The sequence below is a fragment of the Dromiciops gliroides genome, chromosome 1 (assembly GCF_019393635.1).
Source record: "Dromiciops gliroides isolate mDroGli1 chromosome 1, mDroGli1.pri, whole genome shotgun sequence".
NCBI lineage: Eukaryota > Metazoa > Chordata > Mammalia > Microbiotheria > Microbiotheriidae > Dromiciops > Dromiciops gliroides.
This window is the reverse complement of record NC_057861.1, coordinates 459,900,771-459,921,726: the sequence shown is the minus strand read 5'-3', so window position 1 is coordinate 459,921,726 and position 20,956 is coordinate 459,900,771.

Sequence of the window (20,956 nt, the reverse complement as noted above, 5' to 3'; positions counted from 1 at the left end):
GATTGGAATGACGCCACCTGCTGGAGACTTACTGTAGAAAAGCTCTGCCATGAAAGGAAGGTCTTTGAGGGCAAAACCATGTGTCTTTTCTTTGGCGTCAGGAAGTGACATTTGCTGGTGGGAGGAGGAAGGGGGAGCCTGGTTCTCTGTCTCTCTCTCTTTCCTTTGGACTCTGGTAGAGAACGGAGCTAGAAATGTGCTCTCCCTTTTTTTTTTTTTTAAATGTATGAGGTATTTTATTTTTTCCATTACATGTAAAGATAGTTCTCAACTTTTGTTTATACATGCTTTACAATTTCAGATTTTTCTCCCTCCCACCCCTCCCTCCCCCCTCCCCTAGACAGCAGGTAATCTGATATAGGTTATATCTATATATCTCTATACATATACATATAGATAGATATATATATATACACACACACATATATATACACATAATAACATTAATCCTATTTCTGCATTAATCCTGTTACAAGAGAAAGAATCAGAGCAGTGATGCAAAACCTCAAAATAGAAAGAAAAAAAAAACCAACAGCACCCAAAACAAAAGAAATAATATGGTTCAATCAGCATCTATACTCCACAGTTCTTTCTTTCTTTTTTTTTCTTGGATTTGGAGATCCTCTTCTATCATGAGTTCCCTGGAACTCTTCTGTACCATTGCATTGGTGAGAAGAATATAGTCCATCACAGTAGGTCAACACTCAATGTTGATGATACTGTGTACAATGTTCTTCTGGTTCTGCCCATCTCACTCATCATCAGCTCACGTAAGACCCTCCAGGTTTCTCTGAACTCTTCCTGCTCATCATTTCTTACAGCACAATAGTATTCCATTGTATTCATATACCACAACTTGTCCAGCCATTCCCCAGTTGATGGGCACCCCCTCAACTTCCAATTCTTTGCTACCACGTAAAGAGCAGCTATAAATATTTTTGTACATGTGGGTCCCTTTCCCCCTTCCATGATTTCTTTGGGCAAAAGACCTAAAAGTGGGATTGCTGGGTCAAAGGGTATGCACAGCTTTATTGCCCTTTGGGCATAATTCCAAATTGCTCTCCAGAATGGTTGGATCAGCTCACAGCTCCACCAACAATGCATTAGTGTTCCAATTTTCCCACAGCCTCTCCAACATTTATTATCTTCCTTTTTTGTCATTTTAGCCAATCTGATAGGTGTCAGGTGGTACCTCAGAGTTGTTTTAATTTGCATCTCTCTAATCAATAGTGATTTAGAGCATTTTTTCATATGGGAATAGATAGCTTTGGTTTCTTCATCAGAAAACTGCCTGTTCATATCCTTTGACCATTTCTCAATTGGGGAATGACTTGGATTCTTATAAATTTGATTTAATTCCCTATATATTTTAGAGATGAGGCCTTTATCAGAAGCACTGGCCTCAAAAATTGTTTCCCAGCTTTCTGCCTCCCTTCCAATTTTGGATGCATTGCTTCTGTTTGTACAAAAATTTTTTAATTTAATATAATCAAAATCATCCATTTTACATTTTATAATATACTCTATCTCTTGTTTGGTCAAAAACTGTTTTCCTTTCCAAAGATCTGATAGGTACACTATTCCTTTCTCTCCTAATTTACCTATGGTATCACCTCTTATGTCTAAATCATGTATCCATTTTGACCTTATTTTAGTATAAGGTGTAAGATGTTGGTCTATGCCTAATTTCTGCCATACTATCTTCCAGTTTTCCCAGCAGTTTTTGTCAAATACTGAGTTCCTATTCCAGAAGCTGGAGTCTTTGGGTTTATCAAACACTACATTACTAGTGTCATTTACTACTGCATTTCCTGAGCCTAGCCTATTCCATTGATCTACCACTCTATTTTTTAGCCAGTACCAGATAGTTTTGATGACTGCCGCTTTATAGTAAAGCTCCAGGTTTGGTACCGCTAACCCACCTTCCTGTGAATTTTTTTTCATTATTTCCCTGGATATTCTTGATTTTTTGTTTTTCCAGATGAATTTTGTTATTATTTTTTCTAGCTGTATAAAATAATTTTTAGGTAGTCTGATTGGTATGGCACTGAATAAGTAAATTAATTTAGGCAGTATTGTCATTTTTACTATATTAGCTCTGCCTATCCATGAGCAATTGATATCTTTCCAATTATTTAGATCTGATTTGATTTGTGTGAAGAGTGTTTGGTAGTTGTGTTCATAGAGTTCCTGGGTTTGTCTTGGCAAGTAGACTCCCAAGTATTTTATATTATCTACCGTTACTTTAAATGGAATTTCTCTTTCTATCTCTTGCTGTTGGACTTTGTTGGTCATGTATAGAAATGCTGATGATTTATGTGGATTTATTTTATATCCTGCTACTTTGCTAAAGTTGTTAATTGTTTCAAGTAATTTTTGACTTGATTCTCGAGGATTCCTTAAGTATACCATCATATCATCTGCAAAGAGTGATAGTTTTGTTTCCTCCTTGCCTATTCTAATTCCTTTAATTCCCTTCTCTTCTCTGATTGCTAAAGCTAACATTTCTAGAACAATATTAAATAATAGGGGTGATAATGGACATCCCTGTTTCACTCCTGATCTTATTGGGAAGGCCTCTAATTTATCTCCATTGCATATAATACTTGCTGATGGCTTTAGGTAGATACTGTTTATTATTCTAAGGAAAGCTCCCCCTATTCCTAAACTCTCTAGCGTTTTTATTAGGAATGGGTGCTGTACTTTGTCAAAAGCTTTCTCTGCATCTATTGAGATAATCATATGATTTTGGTTGGTTTTCTTATTGATGTGGTTGATTATGTTAATAGTTTTCCTAATGTTGAACCAGCCCTGCATTCCTGGTATAAATCCCACCTGGTCATAGTGTATTATCCTGGTGATCACTTGCTGTAATCTCCTTGCTAATATCTTATTTAAGATTTTAGCATCAATATTCATTAGGGAGATTGGTCTATAATTTTCTTTCTCTGTTTTTGCTTTGCCTGGTTTTGGTATCACCACCATATTTGTGTCATAAAACGAATTTGGTAGAACTCCTTCTTCACCTATTTTTCCAAATAATTTGTATAATATTGGAACTAATTGTTCTTTAAATGTTTGGTAAAATTCACCCATAAACCCATCTGGCCCTGGGGATTTTTTCTTAGGGAGTTCATTAATAGCTTGTTCAATTTCTTTTTCTAATATGGGTTTATTTAAGGATTTTATTTCCTCTTCAGTTAACCTGTGCAGTTTGTATCTTTGTAAATATTCATCCATTTCATTTAGATTGTCAAATTTATTGGCATACAGTTGGGCAAAATATTTCCTAATTATTGCTTTAATTTCCACTTCATTGGTGGTAATATCACCCTTTTCATTTTTGATACTGGTAATTTGGTTTTCTTCTTTCTTTTTTTTAAATCAAATTAACCAATATTTTATCTATTTTGTTGGTTTTTTCATAAAACCAGCTCTTAGTTTTATTGATTAATTCTATAGTTTTTTTGCTTTCAATCTTATTAATTTCTCCTTTAATTTTCAGGATCTCTAATTTAGTATCTAATTGGGGATTTCTAATTTGTTCTTTTTCTAACTTTTTAAGTTGCATGCCCAATTCATTAATCTCCTCTTTCTCTTTTTTATTCATGTAAGCATTTAGAGCTATAAATTTTCCCCTAAGCACTACTTTGGCTGCATCCCATAGATTTTGGTATGTTGTCTCATTATTGTCATTCTCTTGGATAAAGTTATTGATTGTTTCTATGATTTCTTGTTTGGCCCATTCATTCTTTAGAATGAAATTATTTGGTTTCCAATTGATTTTCATTCTACTTTTCCCTGGCTCTTTCTTACATGTAATTTTTATTGCATCATGATCTGAGAAGGATGCATTTACTATTTCTGCCTTTCTACATTTGACTATGATGTTTTTGTGCCCTAATACATGGTCAATTTTTGAAAATGTGCCATGTACTGCTGAGAAAAAGGTATATTCCTTTCTATCCCCATTCAATTTTCTCCAGACATCTATCATGTCTAACTTTTCTAGTAATCTATTCACCTCTTTCACTTCTTTCTTATTTATTTTTTGGCTAGATTTATCTAATTCTGAGAGGGGGAGATTCAGATCCCCCACTAGTATAGTATTACTATCTAATTCCTCTTGTAACTCATTTAACTTCTCCTCTAAGAACTTGGATGCTATACCACTTGGCGCATACATATTTAATATTGATATTACTTCATTATCTATAGTACCTTTAAGTAAGATGTAATTTCCTTCCTTATCTCTTTTAATGAGATCTATTTTTGCCTGCACTTTGTCTGAGATAAGGATTGCTACCCCTGCCTTTTTTACTTTAGCTGAGGCATAATATATTCTGCTCCAGCCTTTTACCTTTACTCTGTGTGTATCTCTCTGCTTCAAATGTGTTTCTTGTAAACAGCATATTGTAGGGTTCTGGTTTTTAATCCACTCTGCAATTCGCTTCCGTTTTATAGCAGAGTTCATCCCATTCACATTCAAAGTTATTATTACTGACTGTCTATTCCCCTCCATTCTATTTACCCCCTTTGTACTTTTCCCCCCTTTTTTCACCCTATTCCTCCTCACCGACGTTTTACTTCTTACCCCTGCCTCCCCCGATCTGCCCTCCCTTTTTATCACCCCCCTCTCTTTTCTTTACCCTTTTCTCCCTTGCTTTTGTCCTCCCTTCTATCAGTCCCCCCCTTTCCCTTCCCCTTTTGTTTCCCTAAAGAATGAGTTAAGTTTCTTTATCCCAATGAACGTATATGTTATTCCCTCTTTGAGTCAAATCTAATGAGAATAGGGTTGAAACAATGTTCCCCCCTCCTTTCTTTCCCTCTATTGTAATAGGTTTTTTTCCACCTCTTCATATGATATAATTCATCCCATTCCACCTCCCCTTTCCTCTCCTCCCCATAGACTCCCTTTTTATCCCCTTAATTCTTTTGTATCATCACATCAAAGACAATTTATATTTATACCCTCTATATAAAGTCCTTCTCTCTGCCCAAATACATTTACAGTTCTTAAGAGTTATGAGTATTATCTTCCTGTGTAGAGATATAAACAGTTTAACCTAATAGGGTAACTTTTTTTTCCCCTCTGTTTACCTTTTTAAACTTCTCTTGAGTCTTGTATGTTGAGATCAAATTTTCTATTCAGTTCTGGTCTTTTCACCAGGAAAGATTGAAAGTCCCCAATGTCATTAAATGTCCATCTTTTCCCCTGAAAGAAAATGCACATTTTTGCTGGGTAATAGATTCTCGGCTGCAATCCAAGCTCCTTTGCTTTCCGGAATATCATATTCCAAGCCTTGCGGTCCTTTAATGTTGAAGCTGCCAGGTCCTGAGCAATCCTGACTGTGGCTCCATGATATTTAAATTGCTTCTTTCTGGCTGCTTGGAGTATTTTCTCCTTCACCTGATAATTCTGGAATTTGGCTACAATATTCCTTGGAGTTGTCCTTTTGGGGTCTCTTTCAGGAGGTGATCGGTGGATTCTTTCAATGATGATTTTATCCTCTGATTCTATGATATCAGGGCAGTTCCCCTTAATAATTTCCTGGAATATGGTGTCTAGATTCTTTTTCTGGTCATGGCTTTCAGGCAGTCCAATGATTCTCAAATTGTCTCACCTCGATCTGTTTTCCAGATCAGTTGTCTTTCCAATGAGGTATTTCACATTTTCTTCTATTTTTTCATTTTTTTTTATTCTGCTTGACTGATTCTTGGTGTCTCGTGGATTCCTTATCTTCCAACTGTCCCACTTTAATTTTTAAGGCATTGTTTTCTTCAGTGAGATTATGCACCTTTTTTTCCATTTGGCTAAGTGAATTTTTTAAGGTATTGTTTTCTTCAGTGAGATTATGCACCTTTTTTTCCATTTGGCCAAGTGAATTTTTTAAGGTATTGTTTTCTTCAGTGAGATTATGCAGCTTTTTTTCCATTTGGCCAAACGAATTTTTTAAGGCTTTGTTTTCTTCAGCTTCCTTTTCCAAGCTGCTGATTCTTTTTTCATAGTTTTTTTGTTTTGCTTTCATTTCTCTCCCCATTTTTTCTTCTACCTCTTGCAATTGATTTTTTAAATCCTTTTTGAGCTCTTCCAGGAAGGCTTTTTGTTCTTGCGACCAATTCACCTTCCCTTGTGAGGCTTCAAATGTAGCCAATTTGAGGCTATTGTCCTCATCTGAGTTTGTGTTGGCTTCTTCCCTATTGATAGAGAAGCTCTCAATGGAGAGGGCTCTTTTTTGCTTCTTACTCATTATTGCAGCCTATTTATTTATTCTTTAAGTTGAGGTCTGCTCTGGGGGCACCAGGGTCCCTGTTTTGGGCTTCTTGTGCAGGTGTATAGGTGCTGTGTGACCAGGCTTTTACTCTGAGGCCTTTATGGTGTGTAGAGATCCCCCGCCCTGCACTTCCTGTATGATTGTGCTCGGCCAGCCAGGCGCCAGACCCCGGCGTCTGATCCCGCCGTTCGTGGCCCTCTCAGCCGGTGCAGGTAGGTTTTTCCACTGTCCTTCTTGGCCACCAGATTTTTGAACCAGGTTCCGGGAGCCTCAGTTGTTCGGTTGTGGCCCGCAGCTCCTGCTGACTTGCCCCGACCCCCTCAACACTGGGTTGCTGCCCTGCGCTGGGCCTCCCTTTTGCCCGAGTCAGACCGACCTTTTCCTGAAGTCTTCTAAATTATCTCTGGTTGGAGGACTGTGTCTCTCTGTCTCTTTGCAGGTTTTGTAGTTTCAGAATCCGTCCAGAGGCTTGATTTAATGTTCGTTTTGAGGGAACAGAAGGAGAGCTCAGGCAGCTTGCTGCTTCCTCTCCGCCATCTTCGCTTCTATATCGCTCTCCCTTTAATAGATAGATGAATGTAGGCCTTTCTCTCTCTCTTTACCAAATTCTTATTCTCCTTAATAAATGCTTAAAAGCCTAACTCTTGCTAAAGCTTATAATTTATTGGCAACCATTCATTAGATATTTTAGACAGACTAGCTAGAATTTTAGCCCTTAACACTACACAACAACAAATGTTCTGAAAGGTGGATAAAACAGCATGAATGACAGGATAACAAGTACAGCAGTATCATCGGGCACTGATGAATCAATCGACCAACAAGCATTGATTAAGCTCTTACTTTGTGCCAGGCTCAGTATTGGTTTATACAAACACAATCAGCCAGCCAATCCAGAGGGATGTGTGTGTGTGTGTGAAAGAGAAAATGTGGGGTAGAAATCAATCAAACCTATTATTTTAACCAAAATTGCCTGGTCATTCAAGCTAAATTGTCGAATTAGTAGTTCCATCATAGATCCAGGCTTAATATGTAGATTGGTGGAGCAGCTAGATGGCGCAGTGGTTAAAGCACCGGCCCTGGATTCAGGAAGACCTGAGTTCAAATCCGACCTCAGACACTTAACACTTACTAGCTGTGTGACTGTGGGCAAGTCACTTAACCCCAATTGCCTCACTAAAAAAAAAAAATGTAGATTGGTTCCATCTTTATTTTAGTGTAGCAAAGAGATATTTCTATATTTCTGTGAATCAGCAGTAATCATAGAATTTCCATTTCCCACTGTGGAGAATAGTCCTCAGTGAATCTCTAGAGATAAGGTCATTTTATTACTGTCTATGTAAACTATTTTAACTTCTTATAATTATCTAAAACATGGAGGGTGTCTGCTTTAGAAACAACATTTTTAAAGTGAACCTTTTTTTTTTGTCAAGGGTGGAATAGCTTAAGGAGAAAGGGTCTTAGTTCCTATGACATATAAGCCTGGGATTCTTTGAGTCTTTCGTTAAACACCATATAATCCTGAAGTGAGCTCCTGAGCTCTCTCCTGAGCTCTCTCCTGAGCTTAATAAATCCTGCTGACTTGGTGTCACCACAGGAGCAAACTAGAATTGATACATGAAATGAAAAATTCCTGACCACCCAGAGGGTTTTGCAATCACTGATGTCCAAGCTATTTACTGCCTCTTTGGCTCAGGTTAGCTTCAGTGAGAAAAGCTGATGCTCAGCTACACAACTCAAGAGAAAAACCTAGGGACTTATTTTTATTTCTGAGTGCTTTTCTTACCTGTTACACAACTTTCATAGTCCTATTAATAAAATAATGATCTAGCCATGCTTGAAGAATGGAGATAATCCTTTTTACTTTTAGCCAGTGTTCTCTTTATGCTTATCTGACAAATGAAGAAACTGAGGGATAAGAAAATGGACTTTTAATGTCATTCAAGTGGGAATCAAAAGATATATATGATATATGTATGAATTATATATGCATGCATGTATGATGTATTCATGAACATGTGGATCAGTGTATTAGTATGTGTGTATGGTATGTACACATTTGTGTATTATGATATTTGTACATGCATATGTATGTGTGTGTGTGTGTCTAAACCTTTTTTTGTCATGAATCCTTTCGCTGGTCTAGTAAAACCTATGGACCTCTTCAGTTTTTAATGTAGAAAATAATACTGAAATACAGTTGTCAAAATATTTTTAAAAAAAAACTAGTTTGGAGAGCATAGGTTTCAAAATCCTTCAGTACAGATTAATCCTAATAAAGTCTCATTATCTCAAGCACTTCACTATAAAGTCATGGCTCTCAAAACCTAATATAATGTTATTAGAGTGTCCTAGATTTGGGGGGTCATGATAATTTTTTAAAATTTGGCTCATTCTATTTTGACCCTTTATTCTACATATGAGAGACAATATAGTAGAGTGGACAGAGAGCTAGCAGCTCAGTCATATTGACTGTGTGACCTTGGGCAAATCACTTAATTTCTCAGCATCCCTAGGCAAGTCTATATATCTGCTAATTGTAGAACAGTTGCACATCTTCTTTAGCAGAGGGAGTTGCAAAATCAGGGGGATCCTATGCTGATGAAATCACAGGTTCAGATCCCCCTACACACCAGACACATGTTCTTTACAAATCTGTTGTTACTGATAAATTGCTACTTATCTGTCAGAGTAGGAAACGGAGTCTTGTTGAAGAACAGGAAAGAATTCAGGTTCAGAATTCAGATATTCAGAGTATCTCTTTAGATCTGTTAGTTTTCACTGATTATGAGTCCTAGCCTACTGGTAGAATCAATCAGTTAACAAGAATTTATTAAGTTTAATTTAACATACTGAGTAAGCCTATCATGTTCCGGACATTGTGCTAGTCACTGGAGATATAAAGACCAAAATTCAATAGTCCCTGCTCTCCAGAAGCCCACATTCTCTCAGAAAAGATCACATGTACATAAATAAATGCAAAAAAAAAGTGGATACAAAATAAATAGAAGGTACCTTGGGGAAGGAGACCACTAACAACTGGGAGGAGGGGATCAGGAAAATTTTCCTATAGAATGACAATACAACATATAAAACCATTGAATGTATGTAATCATTGTAAAACTTTAATCATAAGAACTTTGCTCACAGGGTTTTAAATACATATTAGTTATAAAAATACATAAATTCAATTAGAGAATAGGTCTTTGAAGTGCTGGAGATACTATGAAAGACAGTTTAGATTCTCTTCTCCAGTATCATTCTCTCCATAATAGGTAAATTCACAAACTTGAACCTTCAAGATTGTCCTGCTTTTTGTGTTTAGGTATATAATGTCATCAGTGACAAGAGACAAACTTCTTTCCACATGATAAAGAAAAAAAAGGCTTGGGCAGCTAAGTGGCACAGTGGATAAAGCACTGGCCCTGGATTCAGGAGAACCTAAGTTCAAATCTGACCTCAGACACTTGACACTTACTAGCTGTGTGACCCTGGGCAAGTCACTTAAGCCCAATTGCCTCACCAAAAAAAATTAAATTAAATTTAAAAAATCTGAAATTCTATCCCAAACTAGCTCATAAAAGTTCACCGGTCTTTAGCATGTGTTTTATTTCTAGTTTCTCTCTTCCTTAAAATCCATTGCCTTACACATTACCAGAAATAAATTCACTGTACCAAAATCCCACAAGAATTTGTTATAATATTTTAGCTTGACAGTTTTAACATATTTCTAGCCTTTGCAGATGCAAAAGCCTTAATTTTCTTTTTATATGTCTAAATACTCAAAGTCCTCATGCTTACTTGAATGATCACTTTCTTTAGAAACTTGCCAGTGAGTAATAAAAATGTGATTTTTAGAATCCCGGAATTTTAGTTGAAAGGCTTCTTGGGAGCCCTTTGGCACAATATAGCTCCAAAATGGCCACCTAGCTTGATGATCTCTGATGAAAAGGAACCCACAGCTTCCTAAGGCAGCTTATTCTGCATATCCCCTAATTGTGGGGAAATCATTCCTTACAGCAAGACTAAATTGACCTTTTTTTGTAATGTCCACGGGTTCCATCCTCTGGGGTGAACGAAACAAGTCTAAACCATCTCCAAATGGCAGCCTTTTAATCTCGGGGGCTAGCTATCATGTCACCCATAAGTCTTTTCTTCTTCAGCTTAAACATGTCACATTGCTTCTTTTATATGGATTTTGCACTTCAAAAATCTAAGTCTCAAGGAATGTTTCAATACAAAGTTTTTCTCTTGAAAAGTGGTCATAGGGACAGCTAGGTGGTACAGTGGATAGAGCACTGGCCCTGGAGTCAGGAGTACCTGAGTTCAAATCTGGCCTCAGACAGTTAACACTTACTAGCTGTGTGACCCTGGGCAAGTCACTTAACCCCAATTGCCTCACTTAAAAAAAAAAGTGGTCATAGGAATTGAGGGATTTTACTATTGAATGGAAATGAGTTTTTAAAAGCATATTTCAAGCCAGAATGATACGGAATAATGCTTTCTTTTCCTTTGAGAATTATAAGATTGGGATGGTGATAGAGTGGTTCTGGTGAAGGTAGTAGAAAGTGGATTGTTAAAGCATAGAGTCCATTCACATAAGCTGACAAAGTTTGTAGCACCTAGTTATTAATAGGATTAGTTTGTCTTGTATCAAAGCTATGGAAAAAATATAATATACAGTTTGATATATTGGAGAGACAAAGTGATAAAGACAAGAAAATGGAAAAAGAATTTGACCAGGTTCTAAAGCTTAAAAAACTGACTCTTACAACAAGCAATCATCTCTCTCTCTCTCTTTCTATAGCTGCCTTTGTTTATTTGTCCGTGCATCTCAGTCTCCCCTTTCTCAGTTTGCCAGCTTCTCTATCTGTCTCTATATCTCTTTCTGCCTGTTTAATTGTCTCTGTGTCTCTGTCTCTCTCACATAAGTACACATACTGGTCTACTTTGCATTCCTCTTTTCACAAGAAGAAATTGATTTTCAACCTAGCCTTAAATAACAATGTTTTGACAAACATTGGTATATCTAATTAAGCCATTGTTCACTAGGTGATGCATTAATCTTTTTTTCTTTTAACAAATGAACAATGTCAAAATATCAAACATTCAGTTCACCTTTAAAAAAGCTAGAGGCAGAAGAGAGATAATACTAAAATAGCTAAAATGGATTTTGGATTTCTGTTATCTTGACTTCTGGCCATCTTTGTATTTCTTAGTTGTATAAAATCAAGGGTCCCACCAATTCACACATAGCTTTTTTTTTTAAAAAAAAAGAGAAACACTGTTGGTGGAAGCATCTGTGAGACTGATAAACTCTAAATGAAAGTTGGAAGAAGATATAAATGCTATAAAGTATTATCTCTTCAAATCATAGCCACATACAAAAGACACATCCATTTCAAAACAACAAATCGCTTCATTTTCAAATTTGATGGTTGGGGTTAAAAAGGATAGAAAACTTCTTTAGTATATACACAGGTAAACTCAAAGCTCCTTTAAGCTTAGCTGGCTATCAGTGCATATAATGAGCCAGAAAAGTACCAAGATAAAACAATGACCTTGCTGTTTGGGCTTAGCTTTATCTCAGTGTCTTTCCCAGACACTCATGTATAGGGGAGAGCAACAAGGTTTGGAGTTGGTAAGAAAAACAAAAACAAAACTGGGTAACCTTGAACATTAAAGTTGTTTGCTGCTTACTGGGTTATTGGACAAATAGCCCTTATCCATATAAGAATAGGCATAGTTTAACCTTTAGAGAATGAGATAGGGTGTCTCTGTGTGTATGTATATGTGTGTGTTCATACATTCATACATATGTGTAAAGTCAGCTACTTTGTGCAGTCAGTCTAAGTGACCCCATTTTTCAAAACCTTGTTTAAGACTTTGAGTGCTGAATATATGGGTAGTCAGCCGGCAGAAGATGGACATCTGGAAATGCCCTTGCCCATGCACACTAATCCCATCTCCCTATGATACTATAATGAGGGGAGAAACCGAGGTGGCACTAATCCCATCTCCTCTTAATTACACGTACCAATCAAAATACTTTTGCCCTTTATATGGAGGTTGTTTACTCCTGTCTATAAAAAGCAGCATACAGTTTGAATGGGGGGCCAGCCACAGCCAACTGCTTGTTGCCTTGGTGTGCTAAATAAAAATAATTCTACCTTTCTTTCCCGAGCTTACCTCATTGACCAGGGTGAGACCCAAACCAAGATTTCATTTAACAATGGAGATCCAAACCCAGTAATTAAAAACAATTTTTCTTTGGTTGTTCAGTCATGTTCAACTCTTTGTGACCCCATTTGGTGTTTTCTTAGCAAAGATATTAGAGTGGTTTGCCATTTCCTTCTCTAGCTCATTTTACAGATAAAGAAAGTGAGGAAACCATATTTAAGTGACTTGCCTAGGGACCGGACTAGGTAAAGGAGCATACTAAAGTATGTCTTTCTATTTTTTGGGTCAGTGTTTAATCTGTTCTTTTCAGATCACTGTTGGACTAAAAGTGGGAAGACTGGATTTTCATACACCTTTCCCACAACAGTCTTAAACAGAAATTCACCTTGTGTACTCTTAGAACCAAGAAAACATTGATTTCATTGTTTAGTAATTTCTTGATTATTGTAACTATGTCCATTTCTTATCTTTCTTTTGTTTGATGGTACTTTCAAAGCAAATGCCCTGTTTACCTCTGGTTTCTTTCAAAGGAATGATTTGAATTCCTCTCTTTTGATGAAAGTCTATATTTTTTATTGATTATTCATCTCATTTTTGCAAGTTATGTTATTAAGTGATGAACATTGGTCTCTTTTGTTTTATGGAAGATTATATTACAATTTTGCTTTTATTTCTCACAAATGAGGTACAGTCTTACTCAATTCTAGCTGATTTTCTTTGACATGTGAAGGACTTTCTCTAAGTTGTCCACAACTTGAACTTCTAACCATGACATTTTTACTAAGCACTTGCTCTATGTTAAGTGTCTTCTGGCTTCTACTGCTCTGTACTTTGTCTTCTATTTCAAGACTTCCTGGAAATTTCTCTGTAAGTCCCTTAAAGTAAAGCACACAGAGGTTTTTTAAAAAAATTATATTATTAAAGAAGACTTAAAATCACTACATTATCTGTCTGAAACTTATCTTCATGTTTAGTTTCCTTAATATGTAACAAATTTTATTTCATTCTTGTTGGACTTTCTTCAATTAATTTTTCTTCAGTCTCTGCATTTTTGTATTTCAGATTTGCCATTTTCTTTTTCAGAGAATCCGTTCACAATAGTTTCTTTGTAATTTACTATAAATTATCTAATCTCTTTTTTATCTCATTAATTTCTTTCTTGAAAGCCCCAATTTCCATCTCAATTTTCACCCTTATTTTTCACATTACTTCTTTGGATTCTTTTATGACTCTTCTGAACTATCCTAGAAGGTCTTATAGTTAGGCCATTGTAATTTCTAGGGGCCTTAGAGTATTTGTAAATTTATGTCCTTCTTCCTGGGTGATTTTTAGTTGATTTCATGGTATTCATTCATTTTTTGTCCCTTTTCTAGATTATCCATTAATTTTTCTTTCTTTATCAGTCTTTCTGCTTTTTTTCAGGGATGACCTTACCATAACTGACCTTCTAACTTCCCTTCTCTACTATATAGTATTAAAATGTCTCCAACACTGTTGAGTCTCTAATGCACCCCCAAATCAGCAAGGATTGGGCAAAACCTGTGAGGTCTCTCTGTTTTAGAGTAAATAGATCTGGCTGGGTCACTGCCAAAAGGAACCTTTTATCTTTTTGTCAGCCATCCCTTTTCTGTTCTGTAGTATTTTAATAAGGCCCTTCTTTCCTCCAAAATCTCTTACTTTTGGGCAGCTAGGTGGCGTAGTGGATAAAAGCACTGGCCTTGGATTCATGAGGACCTGAGTTCAAATACAGCCTCAGACACTTGACACTTAACTAGCTGTGTGACCCTGGGCAAGTCACTTAATCCTCATTGTCTTGCCAAAAACAAAACAAACAAACAAAAAATCTCTTACTTTCTTCTGTCCAAGCCCCTAGGGCTGGAAGAAGGTCTTACATCCCAAAGGCCAGAAGGTAGAACTTTTAGAAAAATCAGTAAATCATCTCTCATTCTGGGCATTAATTCATATCAGCCCATCCACAAGTCTAATTTTCTAAAACAAGAGCTTAATTTACCAATCTTTTGTGAATAGATTTGATAAAGGAAATGGTCATAAATACTCATAGCCCATAGTACTTCAATGTTTTATGTATATGTGACACAAAAAGACAGGTATATGCTCAATTCCTCTGAAAGAACTATAAATATTTTTGAAAAAGAGTCCCTGTCTTCCATTTTTCCTCTGAAGCCTGGTGGCATATTTCTGAACATTTCTCCCTTTACTCATAAAACGTACACATACTTTCCTTTAGTGTTTTCTAAGTATTTGCAATGCTTTAAAAGAAATATTTTCTTTTTTACTATAAGACCAAGTTCTGACCTCTTCCAGGCCAAAGCACATGTCTTTAAAGTAAATGAGAGCTACATGGAGCACTCTTGGTCTGGACTTGGCTCAGAATATTTATTTACATTATTAAACAGCATAAAATGGGCTGAAATTCAGTCTGGCTGATAGGTGAGTGATGCTGGTAACCATCAACAGCAAAGATTTATTGAATATCTACAAGGTACATAGTGCCAGAATGAGCCCCATAAGTCAAGGAAGGAAGTAACTCACATTTTCATGGCAATTTGCACAACTCTTTCCATGCATTATCTCATTAGATCCTAACAACAACCCTGCAAGATAAGTGTAATTGTTATCAGCATTTTACAGAATAAGACTGTATCAGGAGACAATTCACATCTGAGATTTGATTTGACTCCAAGTTTTCCTGACTACAGGTCCAGTGTGCTGTCCCACCCTGTCATCCTATTCTGACATGCTCCCTTTTCCAGGAAGGCTGTAAAGGGATAGCTTCGTGATGCCATCATTGATTAAACTGACTTCTCTGTTACCGGGAAGGTTCTTATGAGTTCCCAAATCCTCCAAATGAGTGAGGGAATCAAAGTAGCTGTGCCCTGATCACCATCATAACAGAAATTTTGATCTTACCTCACTGTAAAAAGTTGTGTTCACGGAGCAGCTAGATAGCGCAGTGGATAGAGCACCGGCCCTGGAGTCAGGAGTACCTGAGTTCAAATCTGGCCTCAGACACTTAACACTTACTAGCTGTGTGACCCTGGGCGAGTCACTTAACCTCAATTGCCTCACTAAAAAAGTTAAAATAAATTAAAAAGTTGTGTTCATGTGTGTTCATTCGTGTCTGACTTGTAACCCCATTTGGGGTTTTCTTGGTAAAGATACTAGAGTGGTTTGCCTTTTCCTTCTCCAGTTTATTTTACAAATGAGGAAACTGAGGCAAGCAGGGTTAAGTGACTTGTCCAGGGTCACACAGCTAGTAAGTGTCTGAGGCCAGATTTGAATTCAAGGAAATGAGTCTTCTTGAGTCCACGCCCAGCACTCTATCCACTGTGCCACCTAGCTGCCCCAAAAAGTTCTTAGCAGAAGTCAAAGCTAAAAAAGAGGCAGCTAGAGTATGATTTCTTTCATTTGCCCTCCTTCTGTTTGTAGAAAACTCCTTCAAGTCACTAAGGATACAGTGGAAAGACTACTGTACCTGGAGTCTGAATCCTGATCCTGTCACTTGTTACCTCTGTGACATTGAAGAAATTATTTAACTTCTGTGGGTCTCAGTTTCCTCGTCTGTGAGAGCAGAGGGTTGGACTAACTCTCATCTAAGGTACCTTGCAGCTTTAAATCTATGATCCTTTGATCAATAGAGATTATGTTTCCAATAAGTACCAGTCTGTGAAGTATGTCTTCCTCTTGTACAAAATTATCCCCTAGTGCCCCCAGTTCCTTCTTAAGATGCTCCATTTGAAACCATGGAATAGCTTATTCATGGTAAAAATCTGACCCTGAACCTCTTATTTGAGAGGAAGAGCCTATAAAATTTAGGGCTGGGTTGTCTGGTTAAATATAATGTTATGGTAGCTCTTTCAAAACAATATTTATGTTGTGCACTTATCAATTTGCTTTCTCTGGTAAAATTAGCAGCCACATGTCATCCAATATGCTACTTTAAATTTTTTCTTTAAAAATTACATTTACTAATCTCTCATTCTCTGAATTCCCATGGCACTTTTTTGTACCTCTCTGATAACACTCATCCTGTGTTTATTGTTCCCTTCTTATTCATGGCCTGTGTCTCCTAAGCAGTGAAATAGACGGAAGGACAGGATGTTATCCTGAGATGAATCATCTCTATCATGCAGTATATATTAGAGACTCAAAACAAATGAACAGGGAAAAAAATTTTCAATGCTTCTGATTCTTGTTGACTGGTTTTATGCTAATTTTCATCTTCCTTTGCTCCGATGTGTTCCATGCCCTCAATTTTTCAGATAACCTCTCATTCATTACCCTACTAGTAGCACTGATGATTAGAATAATTTACCACTTCAAGGGACTGTGGCAAGGGAAAGGAAATTGCTTCTAGACTGGGTCTTATTCAGGCGAAAGGAAATGGTTTGTGAGCCACAGGAAACAAATAAACATGCCTGTACCTGGAACTCCAATGATGTTGGCCTCTTTTCTGGCACTAAAATATATTTTTGTAGGACAATGGCACAGTGTCTATCTAAAAATGCTGTGTGTTAGGTTATTGAGACTGTCTAAGTTGTTCGAGATTAAGACATTGAGTGTCTGTTTCTTTGGCTGGATTCATTTCTGATTATTGAGTGTAACAACCAATTCATAAAGTAAAAAATGAAATGGTAACACATTAATAGTCAACAAGGTAGGGGGCAGCTAGGTGGTGCAGTGGATAGAGTATTGGCCCTGGATTCAGGAGGACCTGAATTCAAATCCGGCCTCAGACACTTAACACTTACTAGCTGTGTGACTCTGGGCAAGTCACTTAACCCCAATTACCTCACCAAAAAAAATAGTCAACAAGGTAGAAAAGGCAAACATAGATCTAAAGGGGCATCATCATTGCTACCTATGGCATAGGCATATAAATGAATATCAATGATTGATACAAAAAGCATAGTATCACCTGTGCTCACATTACCCCATCTCTGCCTACCCACTCCCAATAAAAGAAAAGAGGTACAACAACTGCAAAAATTTGCCCAACTCCTTGCAGAGCACTGCATTTGGAGCTAGAGGACTTGGGTTCTAATTTCAGCTTAGCTACTTACAGAGAAGCTGAGCAACCTTTGGTAAATCGCTTAACCTTGCCTCAGTTTCTTTATCTATAAAACAAGGGAATAAAACAATTGTTCTCCAAGTTCCCTTTAAACTCTAAATTATGACTGCTTTCAACCATGCCTGCAGATGGCACATTTCTCTGTGTTTTTATCAAGGAAAACCCTGAATTTTAGGTCCTGTGAAAATCTGATTTATGTGCCGACAAGTTATTTCATTTGCATGGTAAATCAAGCGAAATGCTTATCCCTTTACTGTAATGCTATTCTGGGTATGGAAGGGGCTATCTTTTTAATAAAGGAGAATTGGCAGAATGACCAGATTTTATAGTGGAAATTCTGGGTTGGCACAAGCTGTGAGGCATCAGGGAAATAGAAATCATCATTAGAGTTTTACCTTTACAAAGCTGTGAGAGGAACCACTTTCCTGGCAGCATTAGTAAAAGTTGTCAGCCCCATGACAAGTCCCACATCTTAGGGTTTATGATCATTCATACGGTAGGAATCTAAACAAAAGAAGTTGACAAGGAAAAAAGGGGGCGGGGGGCAGCTGGGGCAAAGTGCCATTTCTGCCATTTCTCTGAGGATATCCATTTAGCTTGAATTCCGAGTAATAGAAAGGTTTCCAGATCTTTAGCAGGAAGATGTTTCTCTTCTTCATCCTGCTTTAGTTCAGAACCATAGAAAGCTGTTGAGCAATGTAAGCATTGTGTGTGTATCTCTGTGTTTGCTATTTTTTAGTATAACAATCACAATGTTAGCATTTGCTTAATTGGAAGAACATATTCCATGAATGTAGCATTTGGAGATCTTTTCATAGATAGACGGAATCTGAGTTTTTGTAGCATGCATTGACCAAAGGTTCTTAATCTCAGGGTAGATTAACTTGTTTTTGCTTTTTCAAAAAATACTTGGTGCCTGTATTTCACTACAACTTGGAAATTCTTTCTATTTTCTTTGATGCATTTGAAAACTTTCTGAAAAAGCATCCATAAGTTTCACCAGATTGTCAAAGGAGTCCATGATATTAAAAAGGTTAAAAACCCCAAGGTATAGACAGGCCAATAGGTCATAATCAATCAAGAGGCATCATATCATAAGAGACAGGATGATGAATTTGGAGTGGTGGGAGAGAGAGAGATAGAGACAGACAGAGACAGAGACAGACACAGAGAGGGACACAGAGACAGATAGAGACATAGACAGAGACAGAGAGACAGAGAAGAGAAAGGAAAGAGAGACAGGGAAAGGTAGAGAGGGCAAGAGAGGGAGAGAGAGAGGGAGGGGTAGAGAAAGAGAAAGAGAGATCATGAAGAAGTTAGTGACTAAAATAGAGTATGCTCACAAGGTCAAGTGAAAAATGAAAATAAGGTATGCTATATAATGTGGAGGCCAGCTTATAGAGGCCCTTCAATGCCAGTGTGAGGGTATGTGTATACTGTATGTGTTTGGCTCATATAGGTTATGTGTGTCCAGAGGGATCTGTCTAAATGTGCCCTGGAGGGAAGCAAAGAAGACTTTGATTTCTGCCAGTAGAAGAAGCAGAAGGTTGGGGCCAGAGGCTGGTCACTACTCTCCTAGGAGAAAGGGTACTGAGGTAAAATGGTATTTATTTGCTCCCCTAAAGGGCATCTAGGTGGCATAGTGGATAGAGTGCCAGCATGGAGTTAGGAAGACTCATCTTCCTAAGTTCAAATCTGGTCTTGGATACCTATTAGCTGTGTGACCATGAACAAGTCACTTAACCATGTTTGTCTCAGTTTTCTCACCTGGAAAATGAGCTGGAGAAGGAAACAGCAAAGCACTTCAGTATCTTTGCCAACAAAACCCCAAATGGGGTCATCATCAGTTGGAAATGACTGAACGGGTTCCCTTAAATATTGCTAATTTAGGGGAAATAATTTTATGGTCAGGCTACATTCTTGATCACTGTCCCTTAAGTGTAAAGAATGCCTCAAGCTCCCTTAAGTGTAAAGAATGCCTCAAGTTTTATATCTTAAGACTTATTTTTCTGTCCATTAAATGCCAGTTCTACAAAGATTACACATAGTAAATAATGAATAAACCCATTTATCCCCATCAACAGAAAAAGAGAAATCAGAGAAGGTATACATATGAGAACATAGCAGGCAATTCAGAATGAATAAGCTCTCCCATTGGGAATCAGGTAACTTAGCTCAAAGAAGAGAGAAAGTCTCACATCTTACCCAAGAAGTCTCTAGTGTAGTCATCTGGGGATAGACACATAATTGTGATGTTAGCTCTTATACAACTCAACTTCTTCCTAGTCTTTCACTCATTTCATGGACCCCCCAAAATCTGCAACCATGTATTTTTTTGTCTCAAAGCTGGAAGCCAGAAGACCAGGCTCTTTCTTTTTCAAAATTATCACCAGCTTTGTCCCTCATACAGGTATGGAGCATTGAGTGAGTAATCAATCTTCACCAATGAAGACTATGTTATACAAATGGCTTTTGAATCATAGGTTATACCAGACTGAAATTAAACATAGGCAACAGGGAACCATTGGAAGTTCTTGAGCAGGGGAGTGACATAAATATTCAATCTTTCCAAATGAGGCAAAGGATTTTTCTCTTCTTCTCTTATCCCTATTTCAAGTTATATTTAGATGGGGTGGGGTGGCAGGGTTGAATTGGAGCACATCCATTGGAACATATGTGGGGACTGAGCATCTACATTGGCTCCTTCTGGTAGGTAACAGGTCCTCTGGCCTTTTGCTAAAGAGTATGTGTGACTGGGGGCTGCTGACTGCTATCTTGCTCCTCAGGAAGGCAGTGGGGAGGAGGTAGGAAGAGGATGGTGATTAAAGATGATTGGCAACTGAGCCATGAATAACTGCTCCTCAGTAGGTCAGATAAGAGAGTGAGGAGAAAAGTGCTTCCCTTCCTCTCTCTTAAGGCACTTTTGTTGTTGGGACAGAGCCAATGCCAGAGTGAGTGTGGGGGGGGAGGGAATTTTTCTCTCTCCTCCCTTCTAGCATCACCTATGGGGCTATAGGCCCCATGGCAGAGAGTACATATGCTTTCCCAAGTGAGACTGAGACTGGATCTCAAGTTCCTGGCTGTAAATTTTGCTTTGTGTTTCTTTCCCTAAGCATGGGTGACCAAATCACAATACTGAGATGGCTGTATCTATCCCTGGTGAGATAAAAGCCTGATGAGTTAATGGCCAGGAGTTCTAAGGTATTGACTGGCAGCAGGAATTACTTTTTACAACTAAACTTTTCTCAGGCAGGATGATTACCATCAGGAGGATGAGCCATGCCCTGAGCCAGCTAGAAGATCTAAACCTTGAATTACTTCTCAGGTAAATAGACCTGAAATGAATGTGAAATTCCTGGGAGTCTTTACCTCCCAGAAGAGTATAATAAGAATGATGGGTTAGTGTTTC